General features: G+C 41.4%; 1 protein-coding gene and 1 long non-coding RNA gene across 5 annotated transcripts in view; one reads left to right on the forward strand and one right to left on the reverse strand.

Moving 5' to 3' along the window:
* Nucleotides 1-15,100, reverse strand: part of LOC105468830 (RAB30, member RAS oncogene family) — a 94,392-nt gene extending 79,292 nt beyond the window's left edge. For 3 of the 4 annotated variants that reach the window (XM_011719224.3, XM_071075367.1, XM_024788813.2), the window contains exon 1: nt 14,894-15,100. The gene's annotated coding sequence lies outside the window, so the exon portion shown is untranslated. The remainder of the gene's footprint in view (nt 1-14,893) is intronic. The other variant, XM_011719233.3, reaches the window with a different exon arrangement.
* A 108-nt stretch (nt 15,101-15,208) lies between these two features.
* On the forward strand, nt 15,209-18,745 carry LOC105468832 (uncharacterized). Its single transcript, XR_979630.2, has 2 exons — nt 15,209-15,349; nt 15,826-18,745. It is a non-coding gene; the product is annotated as an uncharacterized lncRNA (long non-coding RNA).
* The last annotated feature ends 5,078 nt before the right edge of the window (nt 18,746-23,823 follow it).

Raw genomic sequence — 23,823 nt, forward strand, 5'->3', positions numbered from 1 at the left:
ACAGGACAGTTCTACAGCAGTAACAGTAAGTACAGATTTGTATCACTGAATTTGGAATCTTGAGTTATACAGCCATAGCTCCTCCAGAAGGTAGACATTTTGTGACTTCAAAGGGACAGGCTTAAATGTTACACTAAGGATCTTCTTACTCAGCAAAATAGTCCTTCTGATATCTCAGAAATGTTTTAAAATCCGGATCACTTGAGGGTTTTTGGTTTTTTTTAGTGCTAAATCTATTTTGAATTTAATCATTCATATTTTGAGGCTGTTAGCAAAAAGATGAAAAATAGATATTTATTACTATTTCAGACAGAAGTATATATTTTAATCTCTCTCAAAAGAAATTGAGCTCTCTACGCCACTTCCAATTCCTGTAGGACATGAATTCCTTTTCAGGTTGCTACCTAAATTTTCCAGGCCAGAAACATTCTTTCCAATGTTAGCTCTTAGAAAGCAAAGTTCTTGAGTTTTGGAAGGAAAAGCTTATTCAAGTTTCTTTTGTCTGCCAAAACAATTAACATTTAACATGGCTAACTAAAATAGCTCTCTGCAACAAAATCAGAAACTGGGTGTTGGGTTGAGGGAGAGGAAAGGGAAGAAAAGGTCAGAGATAGTTGCCCAAATGCTAGTACTGGCCCCAAAATAGCCCGGATGGAAAGTGACCATTACCTCTAGCTTTCCTAGGACAATCACAGCTTCACACAAATTTAACACTATCCTGAGATGATTTGTTAAGTGGATAACTAAATGTGATTTGATGTGTGTACTTTTAGAAACTTTGCAATTAAATGAATTTATGAATAAGAGAGAAAAGTATTCGTCAGACCACGAATTCCAATTGTGGATTCAGAACAATACTGTCACCATATGCCACAGGCCAATTTTAATTTGGCTCCCACATGATGGCTAAGAGCTACTGTTGGCTTTGCCCATCCCACAATGCCAGCCTGTACTGGGAATCACACCAGGTGACAGGCACCATGCTGAGACCTGAGCCTTGTTTTACCCTTGCAGCAAACCTTGTGCTCTAAGTATTGGCATCTCCCCTCTCACCATCTTTACCTCTTTATTTTTAATTAATTTCAGACTTAACAAAAAGCTTCAAGAAAACTACTAATTACCCTTCACCCAGATTACTCAACTGTTAATGCTTTACATTTTCTTTATCATTCTTTATCATTACATTATCTTTATCATTCTCCCTCCGTGTATGGACATTTCTTTACCCCGAAATACTTAGTATTTCCAAGAAAACAAGGACAGTCCTTGTGTTTCCATGGTATAATTATCAAAATCAGGAAATTAAAATTCATCCTATACTATTATCTAATCTCAATCCTTATTCAAACTTCACCAATTGACCAAATAATGGCCTTTATGGCAAAAAAATAAAAATAAAATTTTTCTGAGATTCAATCCAGGATCATATGTTGCATTTAGTTTTTAATGTGTTTTTAGTCACTTTAAATCTAGAACCATTCCTCAGTCTTTGTTTTTCATGACCTTTACCTTTTTGAAAAATACAGAAAAAAAAAATTTATGTAGAATGTTTCTCAATTTGGGTTTATCAGATATTTCCTTAGCTATTTCTGATTAGATCACGTTCTGTATTTTTGGCAGGAATGCCACACAAGTGACAATGTGAACTTCTCAGATGTTGATTTCTCCCATCACTGGTGTAAACTTGGATCACTTAAAGTGCTGTCTGCCATGTTTCTCCACTGTGAAGTTACTATTTTCCTTGTAACTTGTAATTTCCTTGTAACTATTTTCCTTGTAATAAGTACCTTGTGAAGAAACATTTTGAGACTAGACATCCCCTATCATAGTTGAAGAACCTGAGTCTCAGAGTAGTTACGACTTGCCCAAGATCATGCAGTATGAAAATGCCATAACACAAATTTAAACTCCAGTTTGTAGGCTCCCGCACTTGGGCTCTTTTTAAAGCATCCCTCTGTCTCCTGACCAGCCACCAATTGCTAAAGCAGCCTTCTCTAATGTCTTTTTGAGACAGTTTCACTCTGTTGCCCAGGTTGGAGTGCAATGGCACGATCTTGGCTCACTGCAACCTCTGCCTTCCAGGCTCAAGTGATCCTCCTGCCTTAGCCTCCCAAGTAGCTGGGACTACAGGCACATGCCACCATGCCCAGCTAATTTTTATATTCTTGTAGATCTGGGATTTTGCCATGATGCCTAAACTGGTCTCAAACTCCTGGGCTCAAGTGACCTGCCTGCCTTGACCTCCCAAAGTGCTGGGATTACAGGTGTGAACCACCGTGCCTGGCCTCTTTCCAGGGTTTCTGTGTGCAAAATCGAATATATTTTCTTATCCCCAACTTATTTCACAAATATATAGTGTTCTGCACCTTTCTTCCTTCTTTTAATATATCCTTGGAGATTTTTCCGTATCTGTACTTAGAGAACACCTTAATTCTTGTTTGCAGTTTCATAGTTTTCCCTTGTGTATACATACCCATTTATTTAACCAGTTCTCTACGGATACACACTTAGTGTTATTTCCAATTATTTGCTATTAGCAACAACAATGCAAGGATTGTGCTTTCTTTTTACATTGGTTTCAACAAGTGACATTCTGTTCCTGGTCCATCACGATGCAGTGTGGAGTAGCAGGAACCAAGTAGCAGGACCCGCTTGAGTTAATCAGAACTGGGTTTTCATCTGGCCACATCTGCTAACTAGGTATATGACCCTGGGAAAGTTACTTGTAGTTTCTGAGCCTTCATTTCATCACTTGTAAGTGCAAAATCTCGCCTACTTTATCAGATTGCTTTTGGGGCCAAATAGATAAGACAGGCTCATAATAGCTACATTTAGGACAATTTGAATATCAGAAAGCATAAGGTTGAGGGGGAAAAAAGGCAAGAAGATTAGTAATAGATTATAATACATTGTGAGAAAAAGAAACCATGAGTCCAAGTGATATTTTTTTAAAAAGGGGGGTTGGGGTGAGGGTGGGGACAGGCATGGTGGCTCATGCCTGTAATCCCGGCACTTTGGGAGGCTGAGATGGGCAGATCACTTGAGGTAGGAATTCGAGACCAGCCTGATCAACATGGTGAAACCCCGTCTTTACTAAAAATACAAAAATAAGCCGGGCATGGTGGCATGTGCCTGTCATCCCAGCTACTCTGGAGGCTGAGGCAGGAGAATTGCTTGAACCCGGGAGGTGGAGGTTGCTGTGAGCCGAGATCGTGCCATTGCACTCCTTCCAACCTGGGCAACAAAAGCAAAACTCCGTCTCATAAAAAAAAAAAAAAAAAAAAAAAAAAAAGGAGGGGTTGGGGGGTTGGGGGCTGAAAGCTAATCTATCAGATAATAAATATAGAAGGAAAGAGAGAATTAGAAAATCATCCCTTCATAAATACCAATTGACCTAGGCCAGGATTATCAATAGATGTTAAAACTTTTGAATTAAAGTTATTGAGGAACAGGATACTCAAACAATCTCAAGATATCACCTCACGGATAATTTTATTAATTACAAAGGGAAAAGGTAGCCCTTTCAATGGAGAGATCTGGCAATACCACCTCAACCAAATGATCAAACCTCATGTCACCAGTGATGTTACAAACTGATATTAGGTGTCACCGATGATGTATGGGGAGGGATAGAACATCGCCTATGAAGAATTCTCACCACAAGTGTTTAACTTCAATCTAACAATGAGAAAACAATCAGACAAATCCAATTCACAAGACGACAAACTTGGAATCTTCAAAAATTTCAATATCGTAAAAGGCAAAAAAGGCAAGGGTATTGTGGTGGTTAATTTTAGGGGTCAACTTGACTAGATTAAGAAATACCTAGAAACCTAATAAAGCATTATTTTGGGGTGTGTCTGCAAGAATGTTTCCAGAGGAGATTAGCATGTCTCAGTGGACTAGGTGTGGAAGATCCACCACCAATGTCGGTGTGCACCATTCAATCTGCTGGGGGCCTGGAGAAAACAAAAGCAGAGAAAAGGTGAATATGTCAAGCTGTCTGCTGGAGCTGAAATACACTACACTCTTCCTCTCCTGTCCTTGGACAACAACTCCAGGATACCTGGCCTTTGGACTCCAGGACTTAACACCAGCAGCCCCCCAGTCTCTGGGTCTTCAGCCTCAAACTGAGCGTTCCACCGTCAGCTTCCCCAGTTTCCGAGGCCATTCAACTTGGACTGAACTAAGCTACCAGCATCTCAGGGTCTCCAGCTCATAGACAGCCTGTCATGGGACTTCTCAATCTCCATAATCACATTAGCCTATCGCCCTAACAAATCTCTTCCCATCTCTCTCTCTCTCTCTGTCTATCCATCCATCCATCCATCCATCCATCCATCCATCCATCCATCCATCCTATTGGTTCTGTCTCTGGAGAACCCTGACTAATACAGGTAATATGCTATATTAAAGGAAACTAAAGAACACAACTGTATTGTGTAAGTAGTCTTGATAAGATTCTGGATCAGAAAAATTTTTTTATGTTATAAAGGACATTGGAATGACTGAGGAAATCAGAAAAATATTACGGTTTCCAAGTAATGGTATTGTGATTACATGAGAGAATGTCCTTGTTCTTAGGGGATATGTGCTTAAGTGCCTAGAGACAAAGTATGGTGATATCTGCAATTTACTTTCAAGTGGTTTAGAGAAAGCATCTGTGTCTGTGCGTGTGTGTGTGTGTGTGTGTGTGTGTGTGTGTAAAGACAAAAGCAAATTAATCCAGATAAAAGGTGCATGGAATGTTTTTTGTTCGTTTTTTTTTCGGTGGGATTTTTTTTTTTTTTTTAAAGATGGGGTCTTATAATGTTGCCCAGGCTGCTCTTGAATTCCTGGGCTCAAGCATTCTTCCTGTTTCTGAGTAGCTGGGACTACCAGTGTGCACCACTGTGCCTGGCTTCACTGTACTATTTTTGCAATTGCCCTAAAGGTTTGAGAGGTTTCGAGTTAAGTTGGAAAAAGAATCAAATAAAACATAAACCACCTGGCACCCAGTAGATGCTATGACAGTTTACATTATGGCTTCAGTAAACAACAGGTCTACAGGAAACTATTCCCCCGTGCCTGAAAATAACATGAATCATCTGCAAGTAAATGCCACCAGACAGTCCTGCCTTCATGAAGCTTATATTTTCAATTAGAAGGCAAGGCAAGAACAGGAAGCAGCTAGAGAAACAGTATAGTTTTGGTTTCAGAAAGCCTACCTAGGGTCTACATCTGCATTTTTCGGAGTGAGAGGGAACGGCTAGGCCATGTCAAAAGACAAAACAAGTTTACTTAACCTTACTAAAACTTGCTTCCTCATTTGTATGTAAAAAATTGAACTAAATTCTACTGCCTAGAATTGAGAGAATAAGACAGCATCCACAATGCAACTTTGTAGTGCATCTTTTATTGAAGACTCTCATTAAAAGATACTAGTTTCCTACAATAAAAGTGGTGAAGAACGAAAGCGCCCAGATGGTGCCACCTTTGTTTTCCTAAGAATACTCAGCACAGGACCTTGCATTTAGCACACAAACACTGGTTGAAGAACTAACAATTAGACAACATGAGACAGAATTCCTTTAAAAAAGTCATTCAGCCTACACAGGCCATTGGAGTTAAAGGAAAGACTAGTGTGAACTGGCTCAGTTTGAGACATGAGCCCTTTGACAACAGCATATATTTATGTGCACATAAATTTGCCAAAGCCCTTTTATATACATCATCTCCTTTGAGCCCCACAATAATCCCCATTTTATAATAAAGAAACTGAGGCTTAAAAAGATAAATTGTCGGCCGGGCGTGGTGGCTCACGCCTATAATCCCAGCACTTTGGGAGGCTGAGGTGGGCAGATTGCCTGAGGTCAGGAGTTTGAGGCCCACCTGGCCAAAATGGCGGAACCCCGTCTCTACTGAAAATACAAAAAATTAGCCAGGTGTGGTGGTGGGCACCTGTAATGCCAGCTGCTCGGGAGGCTGAGGCAAGATAATCACTCAAACCCAGGAGTTGGAGGTTGCAGTGAGCTGAGATTGCACCACTGCACTCCAGCCTGGGTGACAGAGTGGGACTCTGTCTCAAAAACAAAAAAGATAAGTTGTCCATGTAGCAAACAGCTCAAATTTTTTGTTTGCTCCACTCAGTCACAATGGCTAAAGAGTGAAAATAATTCACCGCTGCGATCCTCACAATCTCTTCCCCAGGGTTCCTGTTAGGGCAGAGTGACTCACTGATGACCACTCCTAAGCTCACACCTGCTTCTCTAAAGAAAAATGCCAAAATCTGCCCTTTGATTGCTTCTGCTGAAATTCAGAAAAATGAACACTCGTGCCTTTTAACCACCTGCTTCAGATATTTTAAAAGTAGAGGTTAAATTCTCCCTTTGCAATGTGGTTGCATGACTGAGATGTAGAGGAAGTGAGCAGAAGATATTATTTTCATTTCAAGGTTGATGACGTCCACATTTTAGTGAAGTTAACTAACCATAACTAGAAAATAAAATTTTTCTGCAGAATTCTCTGGGGAAAACTCTTGACTGCTTCATTGTTTCAGTTCACTTTTTAAACACTGTACTGTGTTGCAGGCAGGGATAATGTATTTCTCTCTTCCAGGGATTTCTACAATATTTATACATCAACCTTTATTACCGCCATCACAAAAACGAGCAGGAACTCCGTAATTCAATTTTTGCCCCCATTCTGTTCACCCTTCACAACTAGCTTCCCTTAGTAAAAGAGGTCAGCCCAAGTAGCTAATGGACTTGGCAAAGGTATGTAGAGTTAGCCCTCTCAACATTGCTGACAAGAATTTAAATCAGGGGGCGATGCTAGTGTCCTTGGACTCAGCATCTCTACCCCCTGAAAGATATCTTACAGAAATATTCCCACAAATTCATAACAAAATGAGGTACTCAAAGGCTCACTGTGGCACAGTTCCCAACAACCATTAAAACAGTTAGTTGGAGCAATATGCAAATACATGGGGGAAATGCCCAAAATATATTAAGCAAAAGAGAACAAGCAGAATTACATGTATTACAATAATATGGTTAGTACACATATGAGGAAAAATGATAGAAGAATACACATCAAAATCTGAAAGTTGACTATCTTTGTGGGTAGAATTAAAGAGGACTTTCCATATACAGTCCATGTGTTTTTCTGTAATGAATTTTAACTAATCATATGTTCTTTCTTTCTTTTCTTTTCTTTTTTAAAGACAAGGTCTCATGATCAGGGCTCATGGCAGTCTTGACCTCTGGGGCTTAAGGGATCCTCCTGCCTCAGCTGCACCCCACCCCGCAGCTGGGACACAGGTGTGCGCCACCACACCCAGCTAAACAATACAAAAATATCTTTGTATTTTTTTAGAGACAGAGTTTCACCATGTTGCCTAGGCTGGTCTCAAACTCCTGGACTCAAGCAATTTGCCTGCCTCAGCCTCCCAAAGTGTTGGGATTACAAGCGTAAGCCACTGCACCCAGCCAATCTTATGTCAATTCTAGAATCAAAAAACAAATGTGAGATACATATTTATGTACCTTTTCCCTTCGATTTGGAAACAGCTAAAGTTCCACTTGCATTACTCCCTCTAGTAATGTCAAGCATAGAGTGCCAGCTGTAGAAGTTTCCAGTCACAGAATACAGGATTGTATTTAGAAAGGATATAAAACATCACTTACAATGTCCCAAAAAGTGGTATCCCAGCTCATAGGCTCCTGAAGCAGCCCTTGATGTATTCTAGCTTTGCTATTACATTCCTGAAGACAACATTCAGGAACACCAGCTGATCAAATACCAATATCTACAACATGTCAGGTTAAACAAATGGAATCATTATCACATCCAAGAAAACTAACATTGTTACTGATTATCTACTATGTAGCTCCCATTCAAATTTCCCCAATTATCCTGAAAGTGTCTTTTGTAGCTTTTTTTTTTTTAAGTCCAGGATCCAATCTAGGATTACATGTTCCATTTGGTTATCATATCTCTTTAGTCTCCATTAATATAGATCTGTCACTCATACCTTTCATTTTGTTGTCTTTCATGCATGACATTTTTGAAGATCACAAGCCAGCTATTTTGCAGTATGTCCCACAATCTGGATTTATCTGATTATTTATTTATGGTTAGATTTTTTTTCTTTTAATAGAGACAAGAACTGGGTAGAGTTCTTGGGAACTCTTGGGAAGCTAAAATGGGAGGACCACTTGAGCCCAGGAATTCAAGACTAGCCTGGGCAACATAGTGACAGTTTGTCTGTACCCAAAAAAATTTTAAATTAGTCAGGCATGGTGGTGCACACCTGCGGTCCCTGCTACTCAGGAGGCTGAGATGGGAGGATCCCTTGAGCCCAGTAGAGGCTACAGTGAGCTGTGATCATGCCACTGCATTCTAGCCTGGGCAACAGAGTGAGACTCTGGAAAGAAAGAGAGAAAGGAGAGACAAGAAGACAGGAAGAGAAGGAAGGAAGGAAGGAAGGAAGGAAGGAAGGAAGGAAGGAAGGAAGGAAGGAAGGAAGGAAGGAAGGAAGGGAGGGAAGAAGGGAGGAAAGGAGGAAAGGAGGAAAGAAGGAAAGAAGGAAAGAGAGAGAGACAGAGTCTCGCTGTGTTGCCCAGGGTGGTCTTGAACTCCTGGGCTCAAGTAATCTTCCTGCCGTGGCCTCCCAAAGTGCTAAGATTCCACATGTGAGCTACTATGCCCAGCCCCATGGTTAGATTTAAGTTAAGCATTTCTGGCAAAACTTCTACCCTAGTGATGTGTACTTCCCATTGAATCAGGTTGTGTACTTACACTAAATTATCTTTTTCCTCATTTTGTCACTGTGGATACTAAACAAGCATCATCCAATAAATAAAATGTTTAAAAGGATAAATAATGTTAACAACAGCTACCATGAGCACCAGTTATACCAAGCATAGTGTCAGACATTTAAAACACATGATCTCATCATGTGAACCTCACAAGAGTCTTACAAAGAAACAGAGGCTCAAAGAGATTAAGTAATTTGCTCAAGGACACACACATACTGATAGAAAAATATGTGCATGTACATATGAACTCCAGCACATAAACATGCACACGTATACAATTCAACATGATCTCAAAGGTTCCTGGTCTTCCTGAGGACCTTTCAGGGATGAATTAAGAACTGCTATATTAGGCTAATCTTGAGGAGGCCTACCTAGTTCTCAAAAGTTGGCTTCCTATAGGGAAAAAACTAAAAATAAATTAACTGTGGTCCATATTAAATTCCTCCATACTTGGAAATGCTCTTATTTGGAGATGGATCACATTTCCACCACAGCCAAGAAAACAGGGCAATGGTTCCCTAAATTATTACATTATTCTGATGTTTCATTTCTGCAACAAAATGAGAAAAAAACAATGCAGAGAATTTTTCATAAAGCTAAATATATTTTCTATGAGATAAAAGTGAGGAGGCATTTTCAATTTACTATAGAAAAATAACTATTGTTCACAGTACATTCAATTTTATTTTTTGTAATTTTACTTTTCTATATAATTCAAAAGTCTGAGACCCATTGATTTAGGGAACTCTATGCAATTAGAATGATTTTTTTTGAGATACTAACTTGAATAAAGGAAGTTCAGCCCAAAAAGAAACCAGATCTGAAATATTTCTGAATTTCCCTAAAAGTGATCACAAAATATTTCAAAAGCTGAAAGTGTCAAGAATACTTTTTGTTTTGAGACAAAGTCTCATTCTGTTGCCCAGGCTGGAGGGCAATGGCACCATCTCGGCTCACAGCAGCTTCCACCTCCGGATTGAAGTGATTCTCCTGCCTCAGCCTCCTGAGTAGCTGGGACTACAGGCGTGCACCACCACACCCAGTTAATTTTGTATTTTTAGTAGAGATGGGGTTTCACCACGTTGGCCAGGCTGGCCTCGAACTCCTGACCTCAGGTGATCTGTCCACCTCAGCCACTCAAAAGTGCTTGGATTACAGGTGTGAGTCACTGTGCACAGCCTAGAATACATTTTAATGGGTCTCTTAAAAGTATTTTACATTTGGCATCTGTATTATTACTAATAGTCCTCTTCCAATGTGTTGGTATTTCCTGCTTCTAAATAGGCCCTTAGTGACTTAGGTTAATTCACTCACTCTACAAACATTTAGAGTCCCTAATTTGTGTGAAGCATTCTGTTAGGTGCCTGGAAACACAGTCTGGAGAGCTTTTGCTTGCCTTCATGACTAGGGTCAAAGGTGTGGATGCCTCCCGCACCCCTCACCCCCACCTCCCAGCCTAGTATTGCCAAAGTACTTCCTTGTACATGATTATTTATGTTTGTCTCCCTCAACTGAGTGAATTCCTCCAAAGTAAACAGTATCTTATTCAATGTTGTTTTCCTAGCATAGTGCATGGAAAACTGTTATAATAAATAAGTAAATTGAGTATACTGTTGTTTTCCATGCTGGGGATAAGTATAAATTAGTGGAATAAATTGTACAGATGAGGAAACTAAAGCTCAGGAAAAAAATGTAATATGTCCAACATCATACAGCTAATAAATAAGTAGTGCCCAGTGTGAGAAAGCCTCATCCAGAGCTCTCTTCTACTCCATCATGCCACATCCCACACATGGAAAGGAAGAGTGAAAGATCTTAGATGTCTTCCAGGAACCTCAAACTCAGCATGTCCAAGGGTCCTCCCTTCTGGAAAACAAAAAGATCTGGTTCCCATTCAGTGTTCTCTTTCCCTGAAAACGTCATCCCCAGTTGCTCAAGAAAAAACTCAAGTCATTTCATGACTCCCTTTTCTCCCTATTCCCCCATCCAATCAATCAACAAATCTTATGAATTACAATTTTCAAACTTAGTGTCGGCCAGGCATAGTGGCTCATGCTTGTAATCCCAGCACTTTGGGAGGCCGAAGCAGGTGGATCACCTGAGATCAAGAGTTCGAGACCAGCCTGGCCAACATGGTGAAACCCCGTCTCTACTAAAAATACAAAAGTTGCCAGGCACGGTGGCTCGCGACTGTAATCCCAGCACTTTGAGAGGCTGAGGTGAGTGGATCATTTGAGGTCAGGAGTTTGAGAGACCAGCTTGGCCAACATGGTGAGACCCCATTTCTACTAAATATACAAAAATTAGCCAGGTGTGGTGGGTGCCTGTAATCTCAACTACTTGGGAGGCTGAGGCAGGAGAATCACTTGAACCCAGAGATGGAGGCTGCAGTGAGCTGCTGTGACTGCACCATTGCACTTCAGCCTGAGCGACAGAGTGAGACTCTGTCTCAAAAATAAATAAATAAATACAAAAGTTAGCTGAGCATGGTGGCGGGCACCTGTAATCCCAGCCACTAGGGAGGCTGAGGCAGGAGAATCACTTGAACCTGGGAGGTGGAGGTTGCAATGAGCCGAGATCGTGCCATTGCACTCCAGCCTGGGCAACAAGAGCAAAACTCCGTCTCAAAAACAACAACAACAACAACAACAACAACAAGAACAACAAACTAGTGTCTCTCTAAACCCTCTGTCACCACTCTAGATCTAAGCACCATTATCCCTCATACAGACAACAAAAATTATTTGCTACTTGGTCTCTACACATTGACTCTGACCAAGTCTTCCCTTCAATCTCCTCTACTTAACAGCCAGGATAATACTTTAATATCATCCTACATATGCCATTCATCTAGTTTATTAAAGCCGGGCTAGGTTCTCATTACCCTTAGGATAAAGACCAAAATTCACCTGTAGCTCAGAGAACTGCCTACTCTCTAGCCTCTGCCCACCTCTCCAGCCTCATTCTTCATTCTAGTCTTTCTCCTCTTGCTCTGTCTCTAACTTCCTTTCAAATCCTCAGGTTCACCACTCTTCCCTTTGAACTTTGAACATGAAGTTCCCTCTGCCAGAGACCTTTGTCCCACTATAAGCATCTCCCACTGCCATCCTGAATTACTGCTTCCACTTACCCTCCAAGTCTCTTCAAGTGTCACTTCCTATAGGAAATCTTTCCTGATAACCCCAGACAAGGGGAAAGTACCATGTCAGGCACTCCTACTCAACCCTTTTGGAAATGGCATTCATGACACTTGCAATTATTTATTAAGTATATCCCCTATTCGAATATAAGCTCCATGAGGTCAGGGGAAGCATTTCTTCTCACTGATGTAGCCACAGTGCTTAGCCCATGGTAGCTGCTCAATCAATATAAATTGTCAGAATTATAGGTTGGGGCCATATTATAGAGGGCTATAACATCAGTAAACCAAAGAGCAAGGATCATTATCCCTTTGTAAATAAGTAAACTGAAGCAGAAAGAAATGAATAGTTATTTAAGGTCACAGAGACAGCAGTGATGAGGCCAAATCTAATGCTGCATTCAGCCCATTTCTCCTCCCTGGGACAATAAAAGAAACCTTGGTGAGTAAGGAAGTATTTCAGAAGAAGAAAATAAGTTATGAGAAGATGGTGCATAAAAGGTCTAAGAGGACAGCTTCTGAATCTGCCTGTCACACTAGTTGCCTCCAGATGGATAGCAGTTAGACTTTCCACACCTAGAAGAGCACTGCTGTTACATAAACAAATATAGCCACTATCACACTCTTCCCCTTAAGAGAAGAGTATAAAATAACAAACCTCTTTCCTGCACAAAGGAGAAGAAACAACCGGGTGGGGGGTGGGGGTGGGGGGCAGTGGAACTGTTGTCCTCCAAGTATCTTCAAAAAACCAAACGGGCAGTTTGGCCACCTGGATTGCACAGGGAATAGGAAAGAAGAGGGGGTAAAGAACAGCCTTCCCACCACCAGCTGCAGCAAGGATGAGGGGGAAAAAATGTATTATATAAGGCAAGCCATTTGAAGACTACTTATGCCTTGGGAATTATGAGAACATTTCATGTAGAGCATTTAAAAACCTGGCTAACCCACAGGCAGTTCCTAATACAGGTGCCAGTGAAAGGAAAAGTGGCATGAGCCCAACTGCAGCATTTCATTGTTCACACGCTGCTGGGGCTGAATTATGTCTGTCACAGAAACTACAAACCAGACCAGGGGTCAGGCTCATTGCTGCTCATCCTGCCAAGCACAGACTGCAAGAAACAGAAAAGGCAAAGAAATTCTCCTCAAAGAGGATTCAGCAAAAATATTCACATAGTCTACATCCACCCAGGAGTTCCCAGGTGAAGTGAAGGAGGACCAGGGAGGGTGTTCTGAGATTGGAGAGAGATGGAGAGAAAGAGATGTGATATGCTGGTGATAAGGGAGGGATTTTGAAATACAAAGGAAAACTGTAAACTGAATATGGAGAGATAGGGAAATAAACAGAATTTCAAGAGATGTGGGTGGGGTGGGGTGGGGTGGGGGGGAGAAAGGAAAGTACAGGAGAGAAGGGTAGGGTGTCCAGAAGAGCAGAGAGTTATCAACAGAGAGACATAGAGGCAAAGGCTGACTGTTGATCTTTTCCCAAATCCAAAAGCTGCTCATTGGCATCCCAATAAATCACTCTACTACAAAGCCCATACAATGGACTGTCCTTTGCATTCAGCATCAAGCAGCGTTTAACGAAATATCACATAGCTACAACTTTGGAGACCTAAGGGTCTGAATTTAAAATGAATAAAATTGGCTTAGCAGCAGAAGACAACCAGTAAAGACTTTCCCTTATGTCTGACTCAGCTATGAAAAGGTTTAGCATTCTAGAGTTAAGCAAATACTCTGGCATTTCTCCTTCTTTTGACATTCCAAGAGGGGGTGTGGTTGACCCCAGGTCCATTCATTTCCAAGGTTGTAGATCTCTCAGCTAAGACTGGCCCCATCTGTTGTGGAGCCAGCCAGCTGTTTATCTCAAAGTAACATATTTATTGCCTTAATCATCCCTATAACTCTTACAAGAGCATCATATAAGTCAGAATGCTTTATGTCCTGTTAAATGTCAGTTCGTTTTAAAAAACAACAATAACAAAACAACTACTATGCTCCTTGGTTCCCCTGACCAAAATTACTCTTCCATGGGCACCTTTCAGTAATGCCAAATGAAGGTTAACAGCGCTTCTAACTTTCCCTTTCTCTAATGTGTTAAAAGGAACCCGGCTTCCCTAATCGATCTCTTCAAACCGTTATTTGCGAGTAGTGACTATGCCTCAGGAAACAGCAGCTCATTATGGTACCATTGTCAGTGGCAAAGAGCCTATGCAATGTAATTTAAAACACACAAGCACAAATCTGTCGGCTCCACTTCCAAACAATCTTGAATCCAGCAGTCGGAGAACGGAAAACATTTAACAAAAACGCTGCTTCCAGCAGCCTCAAAGAACCTTCGTCAGACACGTGAAATGTTTTTGACTGGCACGGAGTGCACCATTAAAGGACACTGTCACCTCAAATCAGCAGAAAAGGCGAGACAAACGACATAGACAGACACACATATAATAAAGCCCCACAAAACTTAAGCACGTTCATCTTAAAAATTAATAACTAGTGCTCGTCCCAGCGGCATACAAATGCTCTAAAGTAGTGCGACCACATTAAATCACTGTCTCCATTTCTCCCCACGCATCACCCCTTCCCACTCAAACCTCAGCTCTCGGGCCGTGTGTGACAGGACTGCAGTCCCCCACCTCTGCCTTCCTCTGATTTTCCAAGAGCACTTCCCAACATCCTTCCTAGCCCAGCCCCCTCACCCCGTCTCCAAAAGGTTGAGAGGAGTTGCGACTAGGGAATTGGCAGGCACCCGTCCTCTGGCGGGGGAAGGTTGCTGGAGTTGTTCTTTGCAGTGACCCAAATTGCACAGAGCTTTTCCCCTTAGCAGCGCCTGCGAGCCTCTCCCCAATCCCCCCCACCTCCCCACCGCTCACAGCTTCCCAAAAGAAAACCTTGAGAACTAAGCGGGAGGAATAACTTGGTAGAAGCATGTGAATAAATCACTTCAACTCACCTGGTTTGGGATTTTTCTCCCTACCCCAGGCATAAACAGAAATGATATGCGAATGAGTCACGCACGCAAGGCAAGGTCTGCGATGTCCTGAGTCCAAGGGCTGGAGTCAGTCCCTGCCCTGGTGCTGCTGCTACTCTTAGCTCAGCTGGAGCGAGCGGCAATCGCAAGCCCAGCAGCAGCAGGGGGTGGAGAGACCGTAGCACAATGAATGCAGTGGGGCTTTTGCAATGACATCATCCCTCTGTCCAAACGTCCCCAATAGCCATGCTCAGGGGCGGTGCTTTGTGGGAACTGTAGTCTTCTTACGTCCTGGAGGGATACCGAGGCAATCGCCGGAACTACAATGCCCAAAATGCTCCAAAGTCGGACGCGCCCAGAGTGAAGGAGCAAAGGGGACTCGGCCGCCATGTTGGGAATACTGGGACGATTCCGCGGAGCCCGGCAGAGGTTTTAGGGGTATGCGGGAGTCAAGTGGTGGTTCAGTGGGGACAGTGAGGTGGAGGACGACCTGGTCGGATAGCTGCGGGCACGAACCTGGGAACCAGAAGGTGGAGGCCGTGCTGGGGACTGATGTAGGGCGGGACCACCTGGAAGCTGCATCAAGAGGCCCAGTGAGCCTCGGTCTCAGCTCCTGAAGGCGTTGCATGGGGCCCTACGCTTCCTTCTCCATTTTTTAGCTAAGAGATTGAGAGAGTCGGTTTACTTTTGGGCTTGGAGTATCATTTAGATCGGTTAACAATACAGTTGAGAGAGTTGGTGTCTTTTGTTGAGGTGCGAGGACCCCAGGCGGCGACCCTCGCCTCTATTCGGAGAAGCCCATTTCCACCCACGGAGTTGGGGTAGTCCTCCCAAATCCTTTTTTGTTTTGCCGTTTGTTTTCCAACCCCCCTTCCCTCTCCCCAAGGTTTCAGATTCACTGATTTTTCATACAGGAATGATTAACAAAGGCGTCCGAAGAAATCGTTGTTGGAAGGTGGCCAAGCTGGAAAGAGACGTTGCTTTGGCCCTGCAAGTAAGAAAAGAGACGGAGCAGCCTGAAGGAGTAACACTAAATTTAAAATGACACTTTTTTTTTTTAACCAACCAGCGAAAGCAGATGTTCAAAGGGGATATTGGCCGGGTGCAGTCTCTTATGCCTTTAATCCCAGCACTTTGGGGGCAGAGGCAGGGGGATAGCTTGATTCTAGGAGTTGAAGCCCAACCTGGGCAATATACGGAGACCCCGTACCGTCTCTGCAAAAACATTAAATAAAAAAATTATCTGGGCATGGTGGCGTACCCCTGTAGTTCCAGCTACACTAGAGGCTGAGGTGGGAGAATTGCTTGAGCCCAGGAGGCTGAGGCTACAGTGAGCCAGTATCGTACCACTGTGCTTCAACCTGGGCGACAGAGCGAGCCCGTGTCTCAGAAAAGTGGGGAGGGGTAGGATATTATTAATGATAAGCCTTCTGACGTCTGGCAGTAGATTCCAGAGTAACATCGGTCATGGATAAATTTTTTTTTTAACTAAGTGACTGAAACCAAAGTTACTTGTCTTTTGAGTGATTTCGCACGGTATCTCAAAATGAACTGTACTTTTTTTCTTGTGCCACTGAAACAATGCTGTGTGTTCTTTTTCAGAGTCTATCACACTAAGATGAGAAATGTGTTTTCTTCCTGAAGGTGTCTGATGTGTAAAAATACTGATATACTTAGGGCTGTTTCCTCCCTTTCCTTTGCACGTTATTCTGAAACAAAATTAACTAGTTACTTTGCGTCATTGAAGGTATGCACTTCACCTCTATGTTAGGAGTGAATAAAAAATAGATCCTCATATCAAAGAAAGGCTAGACAGAATGATTAAAAATGACCAAAACATGTTAGAAACAGTCTTTCAGATGTATGCAGATGGTAATTAGAAAAACACTTTTTCAAAAAATGATTGTATGTGTCATGTTTCTGGGAACAAGTCAAGATGAATGAGTTTGATTTTTAAGCAGAAGTAGTATGTGTTGGTGTCATCCGTGAATACCACAATGAAAAAGGCTCAAAGTTTTTGTTACTTAGAAACTTCTCTAAGTAATGGTGGTAAGTACAGGAAAAGGAACAATGTCTACCATTTTCTTTCTAACCTTCAGTTTATTGTAATGTTGTAAGCTTAATAGAGATTTACACTTAGGCTTAATTTCAAGCTCTTCAATTATTTTTCGTGGTTGGTGATTCAGGTGTATTCTCATGTCTTATGTAAATTTATCTTGAGTTTGTTCATTTTATAATATATTTCTTTATGTAAGCCATAGCCTTGTCAGTTTGAGTTATATGGAAGACAAATTGTAGGGAAAAAGAGCTACAAACTACTCAGAAACCTTCTGTCTGAGCTGGGCATGGTAGTGCATGCATGTAGGCTTAACTACTTGGGAGGCTGAGGCAGGAGGATCACTTGATCCATTAGTTTCAGGCTGCAGTGAGCTATGATTGTGTCACTGCACTCCAATCTGGGCAACAGTGAGACTATGTCTGTTTTTAAAAAAGAAAGAAATCCTGTGTTTGAAAAGTGATAGGTGTAGAATACAGTGATTTCTATAATTTGTCATGTGTTTGAGTAGTTTTCTGTCTTTATATCTAATAGACATCTGACCATAAAGATAGAAGAAATCCTGCACTCTTTAGAGATTTTATTTATAAAATTAATATTTGAGGAGTTGGGGAGGCCAGCTTCTGAAAAAATAACCGCAGTGTCCTGGAGAAACACTGCAGGTTAGGAAAACATTGTTAAAGTAGAATTAGGAATGTCTAGAGGAGGTAAAGCTTTTCATCTCTCAAAAAAGAATTAGGGCCAGGTGCAGTGGCTGACACCTGTAATCCTAGTGCTTTGGGAGGCCGAGATGGGCACATCACTTGGGGCCAGGAGTTCAAGACCAGCCTGGCCAACATGGGGAAACCCCATCTCTTCAAGAAATAGAAAAGTTAGCCAGGTGTGGTGGTGTACGCCTGTAATACCAGCTGCTAGGGTGGCTGAGGCAGGAGAATCGCTTGAACTGGGGAGGTGGAAGGGGCAGTGAGCAGAGATTGAGCCACTGTACTCCAGCCTGGGCAACAGAGCAAGACCCTATCTCAAAAAAAAAAAAAGAGAATTAGGACATTGATTTGTATTAAAATTATAGGTAGCTCATTTAAGAGTATGAAGTCAATTGCTGTTAGAGCAAGGGTTTTTTTCAATAGAGGTGTCAGGATAACCTAGAGAGCTCTAAAAGTATATGGCTATTACCTACCCATCCCTGTTGAAATCTCCAGGGTTAGATCCAAGTATTGTGTTTTTAAAACTATAGGTGAGTCTACAAGAGTTGGATGGAGTAGTCCTCTACGTCCTGTATTTGTATTTTTGCAGTATGTTACACAATAACAAAAGCTTTGAGAAAGATTTTAGGTTTATTGCTAATTATACCCATGAATCAATTCTGAAAATGTGTAGATAAGGAATTTACCTGGTGAACTGTTTACACATGGCAGTTGTGGGAGGGAGAGGGGAGTGAGAGATGAGGTGAGATCAGTTTTAGCCTTAAGAGAACCAACCGGGCCTGGCACGGTGGCTCATGTGAGCCTGTAATCCCAGCAATTTGGGGCCAAGTCGGGTGGATCATGAGGTCAGCAGTTCGAGACCAGCCTGACCAACATAGTGAAACCCTGTCTCTACTAAAAATACAAAAAAATTAGCTGGGCGTACTGGCGGGCACCTGTAATCCCAGTGACTTGGGAGGCTGAGGCAGAAGAATCGCTTGAAACTGAAAGGCAGAGGTTGCAGTGATCCAAGATTGCACTGCTGCACTCTAGTCTGGGCAATAAGAGCAAAACTCCGTCTAAAAAAAAAAAGAAGGACCAACCATGATATCCTGACTAACCTGTATATTTCTTAGAATTAGGGTTTGGCCTAATATTAAGGAAGTCTAATGTTAAGAGACACCTAGTAAGAGCTCAATGCTGTGGTAAAATTATGATAGTTATGGAGAAACTTAAAAGTTGAGACAATATGTTTTTTAGAATTTTCTGAAAATAAAAATTTTCCTGCCCTAAGTCTTGAATTTTTAAGTTATTGATGTTATCTTAATGTTTATGATATTTGAACAAGTGATATTATAATAGAGTATCTTTTAGGTCATAGTGACCCCTTTTTAGAGCTGAGAAATCTTACAAATTCTTTAGCCCATGTTTTACAGATAAGGAAATGGGCATGCGCAAAGTGAAATTAAAACTTGCCATTGGTCACTCTGTACATTGATGGCAAAAGGCAGGGCAGAATTAGAATCCAATTATCTTACCTGTTCAGTATCTTTAATGCTACAGCAAGCTCACCACTGTTTCTCTTTACTCTTTAAACAGTGGATTTTTTTTGTCATGATACTCTCAGAATTTGATTTCTTGTATAATGCAGTTCCATACTTGCTTATATTTTATGTTTCAACCAAAAACACATTTTACTTTTAATAGAGGAGCTTAAGTTCCTAATGTAAATAATTGAGTGTGAGCTTCAGATACTTCAGGGTGGTATTAATAAACTTTGCTTTTCCAAATAGTTTCAGATAAGCATTTAATATTCAAAGCTTCCTCTTTACAGCTTAGGAAGTGGACTGGTTAAGTGACTTGAGTTCATACAGGAATATATCGGTATGTTCCTAATTCCCATCAAGTGTACCATTATATAATCTTGCTAACAGATCTAACAGATTACCTTTTTTTTTTCTTGGAGATAGAGCCTTGCTCCGTCGCCCAGGTTGGAGTGCAGTGGCACGATCTTGACTCACTTCAACCTCTGCCTCCCAGGTTCAAGCGATTCTTCTGCCTCAGCCTCCCGAGTACCTGGGACTACAGGCAGGCACTACCATGCCCAGCTAATTTTTGTGTTTTTAGTAGAGACGGGGTTTCACCATGTTGGCCAGGCTGGTCTCGAACTCTTGACCTCAAGTGATCTGCCTGCCTCTGACTCCCAAAGTGCTGGAATTAACAGGAGTGAGCCACCATGCCTGTCCTCTAGGGAAAGTCTTTAGTTCATTCTGGACAATGAGAAAACTTTTAACATTTTTACTTTTAGTTAACAATACTCAGGAAAATAAAAAGTGTGCTTTTTAGTCTTAGTGACCCAGCTTGAGTTTGAAACAAATTTACATAATTTTAGCTGCTTAATATGCTGCTGAAGATAAATGCCGTAAATATCCCAAGGTCAAGATTTGAAATCCAAATGTCTATAGTAATGATTAACAGGAAAAGAGGGTCCTCTTTATTATTTTATTTCTCAATTTTTAACAGGTTTGGATAATTAAGGGAGCACTAGAAAACTTTTTTTTTTTTAGGTAGAGTCTCTGTTGCCCAGGCTGGAGTATAGTGGTACAATCTCAACTCACTGCAACCTCCGCCTCCTGGGTTCAAGCAATTCTCCTGCCTCAGCCTCCCGAGTAGCTGGGATTAACAGGTGTGCGCCACCATACCGAGCTAATTTTTGTATTTTTATTAGAGACGGGTTTCATCATGTTGGTCAGGCTGGTCTCAAAACTCCTGACCTCGTGATCCGCCTGCCTCGGCCTCCCAAAGTGCTGGGATTTCAGGTGTGAGCCACCGTGCCCAGCCGAAAACATTTCTTTGCAAGGATAAATATATGAAGATGAACTTACCAAGCGTAAATATGTTCATGAATATAGCCACTTAAGGAAATTCAAACATGCAGAGATGTTCAGCTGTATGCAATTATGTAAGTAGGTACATATTCATGAAGCCTAATTTGATGTAGAATCTGAGGGTGCTGCCTATACATAAACTTGCTTAAAGGTTAAAACTTTTAAGGAATGCTCATCAAAGTCACCCTCTTACACCTAGCTGCTGATTTCATGAATGTGGCGCATAGGTGCTTATCAAACTGAATACCTTGGGGACTTGAGCTGCTTCAGCACCAGAAGATAAAATTCAGTAACTGTAATCCTTGAAGTACCTAAGTGATACATTTTTTTTAAGACTAAGCCAAAATAAAACAGCTTTCCTCCTTCCCTACCCTCTCCAACCAAACTTTTAGCCATTTTATTTATTTATTTATTTATTTATTTATTTATTTGAGATGGGGTCTAGCCATGTGGAGTACAGTGGCTATTCACAAGCATGATCATAGCAAATGACAGCCTCAGACTCCTGGGTTCAAGCAATCCTGCCTTAGCCACTCAAGTAACTAGGACTACAGGTGTATACTGGGGCTTCTAGCCATTTATGTAGTATTAAGTGGCAGCTTCTATAGTTTCTTAGTACTTGTCCTTGTAAAACTGCACAGTGTGTATTCTCTTGGCTCAATTATTAGCATATGTAGAGCCATTTCCTTGTGAATGTTTTGTATTTTCTATAAGAAAACCAGGAAAACTTGTGTTTTAATATGCTGAAATAAAGCAACTGAAGAATTTTGTTTTTGCCTTTAAGTGGTAATGTATAAAAGTACTATTGCAGATATACTTACAGAGTGTTTTCATCGCAATTAAAATACTGCAGCTGACTAGTATGTTCCATATGTATATAAATGACTTATACTGGTCATCTGCTATTTTTATGGAATACTAACAGTAGTTTGGTACATTTAAGGAGTCTTAACAGTTAAAAGTGTTATTTTGATGATAAACTGTTTACATTTATTTGTTTTTACATTTGGCAGTCTAAATGCAAGAGTCTCCATTTCAGCTGTTTACTCTGTATATCTTTAATGTTGGGCATTATGCCTCTTTCTTGAGTTTCAGTCCTATGACTGTTCCATTTTCAGTATTCATGTTTATGTGTCTTTCTAAAATTGTTTTGCTTCTGTTTCTTACTGCTCTTGAGACAATTTATGGGCAAATTTTGTTACTTTTCAACTGGCAGTGTATTTCCCTGTGAAGAGTTGCTGGATTGCCTCATTTTTCAGATAAACTGAATTAATGTAGTAGTGAGGAGAAACCAGATTTCAGAGGTTTGAGAAGTGAATGAATGGGAATGAGAAAAGAAGTAGGTACTTAAAGTAAACTTTTAAGAAGTTTGGCTCTGAAAAAGGTAATGGGTTAGAGAGGGCAGGATTGTAAGGATTTAAGATGGGAGAAGAGGCATAAGCATATTTAAATTTCCCTACTTAGGGGCCAAAAATCATACCGTACCTCAGTCTGATAACTTTGTGAAAGAATTCAAGGACACAAAATTCTGCCCTGCCCTGAAATCTAGCCAGGAGGAAGGGAGAGGAGCTCTGAAGTACTTTTGTAATTTTCTTCTACATAATAATTGATTTTGTTTGATTATTTTTCTTTCCCATAGCTCCTATTTGCCAGGTTTTTCATGGCTGCCTATTTAACCAAACTTGTACTTGCAAGAATAGTGCGTATTTAAGATTCTTGATTCCAAAAACACATGGCGATGATAATGTCTCTGCTTCTTTTGAGAAATTAACTTGGTTCTGAAAGATGGCGTTTACTTTTCACACCTGTATCATTAATACTTCCTTGCCAAACCTAACTAGGATCCTCCCCACCACTATTAGAGAACACTGATGCTCGGTTGAACCAGGGTGTTAAATGTGAACAGGATTTGTCTGTGTTGTTGCCCAAATATGTTTATCAATACACATTACCTGGAGGAAGAGAAATCTGAGATAATTGAATTCATTAGATTACTTACATGAAGAAGGTTTAATTGTATAAATACAGAAAAATGCACAAGGAAAGAAACTGACACCTTAAGGCAACAAAGCCCTCCATAAAAAGTAACCCAATTCTGACAGTTGTGAACTAACGTCCATTACCTGAAGTCCTTCTCATTCCATTACCCAATAACATAAATAATATGAATTCAGTAAATAAGCTGCTTTATGTCTTGAGAGATTTAACTGGCAGAATAAATGGAAAGAAGTCAGTAAAAAGGGAGCAGTTGACCAAGCATGGTGTCTCACACCAATAACCCCAGCACTTTGGGAAGCCGAGGCAGGCAAATCACTTGAGGTCAGAAGTTCAAGACCAACCTGGCCAACATGGTGAAAACCCGTCTCTACTAAAAATGCAAAAATTAGCCAGGCTTAGTGGCAGGTGCTTGTAACCCCAGCTACTCAGGAGGCTGAGGCAGGAAAATCACTTAAAACCCAGGAGAGGCCGGGCGTAGTGGCTCACGCCTGTAATCCCAGCACTTTGGGAGGCCGAGGCAGGCGGATCACGAGGTCAGAAGATCGAGATCATCCTGGCTATCATGGTGAAACCCCATCTCTACTAAAAATACAAAAACAAAATTAGCTGGGCTTGGTGGTGGGCGCCTGTAGTCCCTGCTACTCCAGAGGCTAAGGCAGGAGAATGGCATGAACCTGGGAGGTGGAGCTTGTAGTGAGCCGAGATCGCACCACTGCACTCCAGCCTGGGCGACAGAGTGAGGCTCCATCTCAAAAAAAACCCAGGAGGCAGAGGCAGTGAGCTGGGATCGCACCACTGCACCCCATCCTGGGCAACAGGACGAGGCTCCATCTCAGAAAAAAAAAAGGCTGAGCATGGTGGCATGTTCCTGTAGTCTTAGCTACTCAGGAGGCTGAGGCAGGAGGATCACTTGAGCCCAGGAGTCGTAGGCTGCAGTGAGCTATTATGGTGCCATTGTGCTCCAGCCTGGGTAAGAGTAAGGCCTTGTTTTAGTAAAAAGGGAGTAACCAAGACAGGTAAGGATTCAGTAAAATAAAAGTCAAAAGAAGTTTATTACTAGAGCGTAGCCCTGTAACCCGGTATGTCCAAATGTGATTTAATTTGCTCTCATGAGATGTGCACCAGAAGGAATAACCTGAGGCATTTCAAAGAAAAAACAAAATGTGACCTGCTAGTTCTGTTATTCTGCCACAAGTTAACACATTTTGAACTTCAGTTAAGTGCAGAATCTCAAACATCCAGTGTGACTCCCCAAATCTCAAAAATTTAGGCTAAAACCTAATTTTG

This window comes from Macaca nemestrina, chromosome 12 (assembly GCF_043159975.1).
Source record: "Macaca nemestrina isolate mMacNem1 chromosome 12, mMacNem.hap1, whole genome shotgun sequence".
In the NCBI taxonomy this organism is placed as follows: domain Eukaryota; kingdom Metazoa; phylum Chordata; class Mammalia; order Primates; family Cercopithecidae; genus Macaca; species Macaca nemestrina.